This window comes from Peromyscus californicus, unplaced genomic scaffold (assembly GCF_007827085.1).
Source record: "Peromyscus californicus insignis strain IS unplaced genomic scaffold, ASM782708v3 Scaffold_5__1_contigs__length_169319896, whole genome shotgun sequence".
NCBI lineage: Eukaryota > Metazoa > Chordata > Mammalia > Rodentia > Cricetidae > Peromyscus > Peromyscus californicus.
In genome coordinates, this window is record NW_026294573.1 from 123,185,054 (window position 1) to 123,194,281 (window position 9,228).

The window sequence follows — 9,228 nt, forward strand, 5'->3', positions numbered from 1 at the left end:
CAATATGATAGAGACATTTTTTAATCAAGGTCCTGTCTTCCCAGATGACCTGAGCTTATATCAGGTTTACAAGAGCTAACCAGCACATGTATGGGAAGAAACATTAAAAGCTACTGAATTTAATAAACAACGCATACACAAAGACTTGTGTGGTCTATTGCCGTAAAGCTTAGGAGTTGTATAAACAATACAGCCAGCTGTTGACTGAACACACCAATGACCCCAATACAGAGGAAAACAGTTGCCATTGCTCAGAGCAAATACTACCTCCCAACCCCATTCCAAATACATAGACATTGGGCACATAACGGGAACATTTGTGCTGCCTTATTCTTCATTAATACTGTACTTTGCTTAGAAAAGCAGTAGATAACATATGGCCAAATCATGTAGACACAGAGTAGAACCTGATCTGCAAGTTATTTCAATACCCTCTGTGCCACCATCTTAGCCTAAGACACTGGTCTTGCATGCCACTAATTCCATCCATCACGTTAATGCCTCTTACGTAATTTCTACTTCAGAAATTATTTCATTTGTCCCAGGGCATGGCAGCACACACCTTTGACCCTAGCACTGAGGAGACAGAGACAGGAGGATCTCAGTGAATTCAAGGCTAGCCTGGTCTACAGAGTACATTCCAGGCCAGCCAGGGCTGTATCATTATACAAAGGGCTACATAGTGAGATTCTGTCTTTAAAATTTAAAGAAAAAGGAAAGAAAATAAAATAAATTATTCTCTGAATGAAATAAGGAAATGAGTGGCACTACTTTATTCTAATTTACATTATAAAATCTCCTCAAGGCAAAGGAATCTTTCTGTTTGCCTTTCCTTCTACTATTCATTAAAAAAATATAGTCATTAGCACATTGTCTTGGGAGTTTTGTGTTTTCACATTTACAGTCAATGAACTCCCATCACTCCATTGTTGCTAACATGCCCATCTTTGTGGCTTAACGTATGTGTGGATCTCATTGGAAGCATCATGGTAAGCATGTCTATCTCAGTAGGCATCATGCCTCCATCCTTTACTCCTGTGTAGCAATTTTTAATGTCTCTAGGAGGTTTTCCTTATTAACAATTCATTTTAAATAATTTGATATTCTTAGTTTTTGATCACAGAACCACACCCACATATTTCCCAAGCCTTAAGAAACTCATCTTTTTTTCTGGGCTTGACACATGCACCATGTCACATGTAGTGCACACCTGTACACACACACACACACACCAAATACAAACACTAAAAATAAATAAATTTTAAAATCAAAAAAAGAAATGTGTCTTCACAGCTCTTTCCCAGATAAAGCCAAGTGAAAAGAAAATGCAAGGTTCTTGTTATGCCAACAACCCTAAGGAAAAGAAAAGGAATCTTTAGGGTTTAAAGACAAGATTTTATTTTTATTTTTTTTTTAGCTACTCAGTCAATAAATTTATTGTCTTTATTTAAAAAAAAAAACTCTTCATAAAAATTGCTTTAGTGCCAGGTGGTGATAGTGCATGATTTTAATTCCAGAACTAGGCAGGCAGAGGAAGGTGAATCTCTGAGTTCGAGGCCGGCCTGGTCTATAGAGGGAGTTCCAGGACAGCTGGGACTACACAGAGAAACCCTGTCTTGAAAAAACAAAACAAACACTAAAAATTACTTTAGCTCTCACCAGCACGTTCCTGGACTCTGAGGAAGTGTGCCTCTTTTTTTTTTGAACAACCTGATCTTTCTTCTGGGCAAGGGATATTTTGGGACAGTCCCATCTCCTCTTCTTCACTTCTGTCTTGGGCTTCTCCTTATAGGCTGGATTCTCTCAGATGGCAGCATGAGCTTTGGTATGCATCCCCTCCAGCATGTCTGGAGTTGTTTTTTATGTACTGAGAAAACTGTTTCCTATAAACATCTTCCTTCTCCTCCATTAGGTAACTCATTTAGTCTGTGACGTTCTGACCCATGCTGTGCTTCCAATGTACTCCTGCATTGAACTTGCTTCCAAAATCACACATAGGGAATCATTTGGTACCACGAGAGATAAACAAGCCTCCATCCACAGCTCTCTTCAGGGCCCCCAAAAATTTTATTGACATTTGTGTTTTAGGCAGGACCTGCATCCAAGTAGTAAGTGCAGGCACCAGGTTGACCATCAGTGCTTTCCACATTGTATTAATCTCCAGTCACCTCCACTTGGCCTTCACAGATCTTGTCCATGCCAAACCTGTTGAGAAGCCTGGAGGCCAGCAGAGGCCAGTACAACAGGCTGCAGCATAATTGTCAAGCCAACTTTCACACCATATTTTGGCAGTTCATGTGCATCTGCTCTGTAAACTATCATATCCCCTTCTATACAGCATATACAATCTGGCAAATGATATCTCTGTTAGTTACAGGAACTATCATCCTGTACTTGCATGTGTTGTACTTACTCTGTCCTGTATCACCAATCACTTCTAAGCATAGTAGTTAGTTTTACCTTCTCACCACCTTGTGAATCTCACTTGATATATCTTAAAGTAGGCCTTTCACAAACTCCATCCTGTGGTGATATATTGTGTACCCTAATAAACTTATCTGGGGATCAGAGGACAGAGCCAGCCACTAAATTAGACATAGTGGCCAGACAGTGGTGACAGGTACCCTTAATCCTCTCACTTGGGAGGCAGAGATCCGTCTGGATCTCTGTAAGTTCAAGGCCACACTGGGAACAGAGTCAGGCAGTGGTGGTACACGCCTTTAATCCAGCACTTGAGATCTCATGTCTTTGCTTGGGAAGGACACACACCTTTGGTTGTGAGCCTAGCCTTTAACGGCTGAGCCATCTCTCCAGCCCAAGGACACACACCTTTAATCCCAAGAAGTGACATGGTTGGGTAGAGAAAGGTATATAAGGCATGAGGAGACAGGAACTAAGCAGCAGTTCAACTGAGACCCCTGGGGTGAGGACTCAGAGGCTTTCAGTCTGAGATTCATGGAAACAGGATAGGCTGGGGAGTTGTGGCTTGTTCTATTTCTCTGAAACCCACAGTCGCTGCTCCACACAGAGCTGCAGGCACAGAGGTTCTAGGGGAGAAAAAGCATGACCCTCTTCTTCATGAGATGAGTAAAGGAAAAAAAACCAGTTCTGTGGAAGATTGATACGCTAGCAACAGGAAAGACTTATCAATAGGCTTATTAAAAAGATGAACTGAGTATCAGTCATGAGAATTTAATAATCTGGACAGTGAAGAAGTAAAGAAGGGGAGAAAGAGAGAGAGAGAGTTGAAGAAGGGTGGGGGAAGGAGGGAAGGAGGGAAGGAGGGAGGAAGGGAGGTGACAAAGAGACAGATAGAAAGACAGAAAGGGGAAAGAAAGAGACAGATAAAGGCAGAGGTGGTGGGAGATTAACTGAATCTATCTTGCTGGGCCAGGAAGATTAATAGTTCAGGATCATCCTCTACTACGCAGCAAGTTCAAGTCAACCTGAGATACAAAAGAAAATGTCTCACAGAAAAGTCACATAAGGGAAAAGAAAAGAAAGCTATTTCATCTACTTTCAAAAAGTCCAAATGTTATCCAACAATTATAATTCTCTACATTTCTGTCATATTAAAACTGTAAACTGGACAGCATGCTGCTGTGGTTAATTCTGCTTCACAATCCTGACCTCATTCATCTGATAACAAACCACAATAGCTCCTCCTGAGCTTACCCACTAAAGCTCACTAAAACACATACAACAGACTTCTAGATGTTCTCTTATATTCCTAAAGTTCCCAAACAGGTATCCTTGAGTCACAGTTGTAAAAGAGAAGTGCTACTTTAGTTTCTCAAGAGCTGTAAAGGCAAAAAACCTCTGGGGTTTACAAGATGACTAAGGAATGCATCAGACATATGTGAGGCTTTTCTATATCTACTAAAGTATTTTATTTGAAGTCCTTCGTGACTGTTTTACCTGAATTTTATTCTGGAAAATTTCAAATTAATAAGGGTTACAGATATTTATTAAATAGATAGATGATTGATAGATGATAGATAGATAGATAATGGATAGATAGATTATTAATAATACATAATAGAGAGATGATAGATAAATATAAATAGATGATAGATTAGAGATGACATAAATGTATCAGTACATGATAGAAACATCGACATGTGATAGATACACACAAGCACATGCATATGTACATGTATAAATATTACACATATGTCATACTTTTACAGATGTAGGATGCTATATCTCTGTTTAGTTTAAGCAGCTGATGACCAAGACTATCCAAAAGCTCTTTGTAGCATCCTTGCCTGGTCAATACAAATTCAGTACTTATATTAAAAAATAACTTAGCATAAGAAAAAGAAAATTCCTCTCTCCACACTCTTTAGTTTAGAGTGGCAAAGGATAAAAAGGTATGATAGCGTTCTAGTTTTGAGAGACTGTCTATCAGAATGTCTATGTATTTCTCTTCTGTGGAAATGCACTTGAAAAGTGAGATGCAAAACCCTGCCCCAGTGTGAGATTAAAAGCTGAGGGAGGTTTTCCTATAACTGAATAAGATCTACACAGAGAGAGCAAGTAATGATGAGTTTTTGAAAATGATAAGATTGTAGCAATCCGATTCACTGCAAGAAATTGGCAAATTGTAAAAGCACCGTACACCTGAAGGAGCTGCAGCAAGCCTCTAATTTTGCAGGCTCCCCTGCCTTAGGAAATGGAGGAGGTAAGGGCTGCAGAAATACCTTCCTACGTTTGGAGCCCAGCACACCTTCTAAATCATGAGATACAGGGAGTTTCAAGGGATAATGGCCATGGGACATAGGGCAGGTGGGGGATCTACACTCACTTCTGTCACTGCTTTACAGACACAGACCCCGTTGGTTATATCGAATATAGTGACTGCTGGCTTGTTATGACCATTGACAGAGGTTGCAGAAGTGCTTCCCACCATGGACTAGATGGCTCCCTGGGGAATGAGTTTCAGTTGCTAGGGCTCAGGCAGAGTGACACCACTTTTTAAAAGGTTGAGGGTGCCTTCTTCACAGGCAAGTGAAACTTTGAGGTCTCTCAAAGTTAATTGCAAATATCGGGAAACAAGTCTTGGCACTTACAGACCAGAACCCTGTACTGAATTAAAAGTATTTTTTTCTATATAACTAAAGAAAGTAAAAATAAAACCCTGTAGTGGGTAGCTGTTCCAGCTTTGTCCTGGAAGTACTAACCCCAGTGAGGCTTCCGGTAACTGTCACACCTACAAGGCATGGCCGAGACAGACAGGAGCCCTTAAGACCTGAGATCCGAATGGGCCGGCTCCCTTGGTTCCTGGATCCTGGACGCTGGAGGTAGACCGAGCAGAGTTCTCCAGAGAACACCTCAGGACTGCGCTACACCTTTCCCGGACCCTGTAACCTATCCCTTTACTTGTAAGTTACCCCACAAAATGAACCTCTCTTTTAACTACATGGAGTTGCCTTAATACTTCCACCAATATCTGGCACTCACATGAGGCAGACTCCAAAGGCCTGGATGGCTTTCACACTCAGCCTCCTCTGTGGCTGCTGTGGCACGCTTTCCACACCTACCACACTTCCCTGTCTCTTCTATCCTGTCTCTTTTAAAATTCCTCCCCCTCCTGGGGACCAAACATTTACTCATTCAGCCCTTAACCTCCTGGTACTGTTTCTTCCCTTCCTTTGCTTCCTCCTCTCCGGCTGGAGGGCACCTAAACCCGCCTGCAGAGTTCCATACCTGGAGCACCTCCGCAGTTCCATTCCGGAAGAAGAAAGGGAGCAGCTGAGTCAGGTATCAGTCTGCGACCCCCACCCCCCACCCCGCTGTGAGTGAGGTGTTTATCGGGAAACATGTCTTGGCACCTACAGACCAGAACCCTGTACTGAATTAAAAGAATTTTTTTTCTTTATAACTAAAGAGTGTAAAAATAAAACCCTAATCACTAAACAAGGAAATATAAAAATGTTAAATATATGTCTTGTAGGTCTGTTTAGCCTCAACTCCACGAGCTTGTTATTTATTTGAGATTAAAGTTTGTAATTTTGAAAGAACTTGACTTTAGAGGATGTAAGAAAAAAAAAAAAAAGATCTTATTCTGGTCACATATGATCCTTTTGCCATGGAGCTGGTGAGCCAGGCCACTCTTCCAGCCTTTGCTACCAGGGCTACACATGTGGCCAAAGAGCCTTTCCTCACTCTTCCGCCTTAGACCTTCCTGCTCTGTGATCTTTTCTGTGCTGTCACCTGTCCTTCACACCTCAACTCCCATCTGTAGTTGGGTCACTTGTTCTCCAAGTCTGAGCTTACTTCTCCAGGAACATCTGTTATTCCTGATAGTGACAAAGCTGAAAGATTCCTTCCCCTTCTGCTACTCCTGCTGTAGCTTTTTATGCCATCACTTTCCCAAATGCTTGTGTTGTCTATGAGTTCTTCCATTTCTTCTTCTTAAAGAGAAGACATAAGCAATTAGCTTAAAGCTGGTAAACTGTAAAGAGCCTTCATACTAAACTTCATACCTCCATTTATTCTTTTCTCATAGCAGCCCACCACACTTTTTTTTTTTTATGGAAAATATATATATATATATTTTTTATTAATTTATTTTGCAATACAATTCAGTTCTACATATCAGCCACGGATTCCCTTGTTCTCCCCCCTCCCGTCCCCCTCACCTTCCCCCCAACCCCCCCCCCCATTCCCATCTCCTCCAGGGCAAAGCCGTCCCCACAGACTGAGGTCAACCTGGTAGACTCAGTCCAGGTAGGTCTAGTCCCCTCCTCCCAGGCCGAGCCAAACAATCCTGCATAGGCCCCAGGTTTCAAACAGCCAACTCATGCAATGAGCACAGGACCTGGTCCCACTGCCTGGATGCCTCCCAAACAGATCAAGCCAATCAACTGTCTCATCCATTCAGAGGGCCTGATCCAGTGGGGACCCCTCAGCCATTGGTTCATAGTTCATGTGTTTCCATTCATTTGGCTATTTGTCCCTGTGCTTTATCCAACCTTGGTCTCAACAATTCTCGCTCATATAAACCCTCCTCATTCTCGCTAATTGGACTCCCAGAGATCCACCCGGGGCCTAGTCATGGATCTCTGCATCGAGATCCCTCAGTAGTTGGATGAGGTTTCTAGCACAACAATTAGGGTGTTTGGCCATCCCATCACCAGAGTAGGTCAGTTCGGGCTGTCTCTCGACCACTGCCAGCAGTCTGTTGTGTGGGTATCTTTGTGGATTTCTGTGGGCCTCTCTAGCACTTTGCTTCTTCCTATTCTCATGTGGTCTTTATTTACCATGGTCTCCTATTCCTTGTTCTCCCTCTCTGTTGTTGATCCAGCTGGGATCTCCCGCTCCCCCAAGCTCTCTTTCCCTCAACCCTCGCCTTTCATTACCCCCACTCATGTCCAGGCTGTTCATGTAGATCTCATTCCATTTCTCTGTCATTGGGTGATCCCTGTGTCTTTCTTGGGGTCCTGTTTTCCAGGTAGCCTCCCTGGTGATGTGAGTAGCAGACAAGTCATCCTTGTTTCATGTCTAGTATCCTGCTATGAGTGAGTACATACCATGTTTGTCTTTCTGAGTCTGGGTTACCTCACTCAGGATGATTTTTTCTAGATCCATCCATTTGTCTGCAAACCTCATGATGCCATTGTTTTTCTCTGCTGAGTAGTATTCCATTGTGTATATGTACCACATTTTGTTTATCCATTCTTCAGTTGAAGGGCATCTGGGTTGTTTCCATGTTCTGGCTATTACAAACAATGCTGATATGAACATAACTGAACAAGTGCTCTTATGGTGTGGTTGAGCATTTCTTGGGTATATGCCCAAGAGTGGTATAGCTGGATCTTGGGGGAGATAGATTCCCAATTTTCTAAGAAAGCGCCATATTGATTTCCAAAGTGGTTGTACAAGCTTGCATTCCCACCAGCAGTGGAGGAGAGTTCCCCTAGCTCCACATCCTCTCCAGCATAAGGTGTCTTCAGTGTTTTTGATCTTAGCCATTCTGACAGGCGTAAGGTGGTATCTCAGAGTTGTTTTGATTTGCATTTCCCTGATGATTAGGGATGTTGAGCAGTTCCTTAAATGTCTTTCGGCCATTTGAGTTTCCTCTGTTGAGAATTCTCTGTTTAGTTCTATAGCCCATTTCTTAATTGGACTGTTGGGCATTTTGATGTCTAATTTCTTGAATTCCTTATATATTCTGGATATCAGTCCTCTGTCAGATGTGGGGTTGGTGAAGATCTTTTCCCATTCTGTAGGCTGTCGCTTTGCCTTGTTGACCGTATCCTTTGCTCTACAAAAGCTTCTCAGTTTCAAGAGGTCCCATTGATTGATTGTTTCTCTCAGAGTCTGTGCTACTGGTGTTCTATTTAGGAAGTAGTCTCCTATGCCAATGCGTTCAAGACTACTTCCTACTTTCTCTTCTAGCAGGTTCAGAGTAGCTGGATTTATGTTGAGGTCCTTGATCCACTTGGACTTAAGTTTTGTGCACGGTGATAGATATGGATCTATTTGCAGCCTTCTACATGTTGATATCCAGTTTTGCCAGCACCATTTGTTGAAGATGCTTTCTTTTTTCCATTGTGCACTTTTGGCTTCTTTGTCAAAAATTATATGTTCATAGGTGTGCGGATTAATGTCAGGGTCTTCAATTCGATTCCATTGGTCCACATGTCGGTTTTTATGCCAGTACCAAGCTGTTTTTATTACTGTAGCTCTATAGTAGAGCTTGAAGTCAGGGATCGTGATGCCTCCAGAAGTTGTGTTATTGTACAGGATTCCTTTGGCTATCCTGGGTTTTTTGTTTTTCCATATGAAGTTGAGTATTATTTTTTCCAGGTCTGTGAAGAATTGTGTTGGTATTTTGATGGGGATTGCATTGAATCTGTAGATTGCTTTTGGTAAGATTGCCATTTTTACTATGTTAGTCCTGCCTATCCATGAGCATGGGAGATCTTTCCATTTTCTGACATCTTCTTCAATTTCTTTTTTCAGGGACTTAAAGTTCTTGTCATATAGGTCCTTCACTTGCTTGGTTAGTGTTACCCCAAGGTATTTTATGTCATTTGTGGCTATAGTAAAGGGTGATGTATCTCTGATTTCCTTCTCTGCTTCTTTGTCCATTGTATATAGGAGGGCTACTGATTTTTTTGAGTTGATCTTGTATCCTGCTATGTTGCTGAAGGTGTTTATAAGCTGTATCAGTTCCTTGGTGGAATCTTTGGGGTCGCTCAAGTATACTATCATGTCATC

At 42.0% G+C, this 9,228-nt stretch overlaps 1 pseudogene; it reads right to left on the reverse strand.

Annotated features, from left to right (window-relative positions):
- Nucleotides 1-1,648: 1,648 nt before the first annotated feature.
- On the reverse strand, nt 1,649-2,500 carry LOC128097890 (60S ribosomal protein L5-like; annotated as a pseudogene).
- Between the last annotated feature and the right edge of the window lie 6,728 nt (nt 2,501-9,228).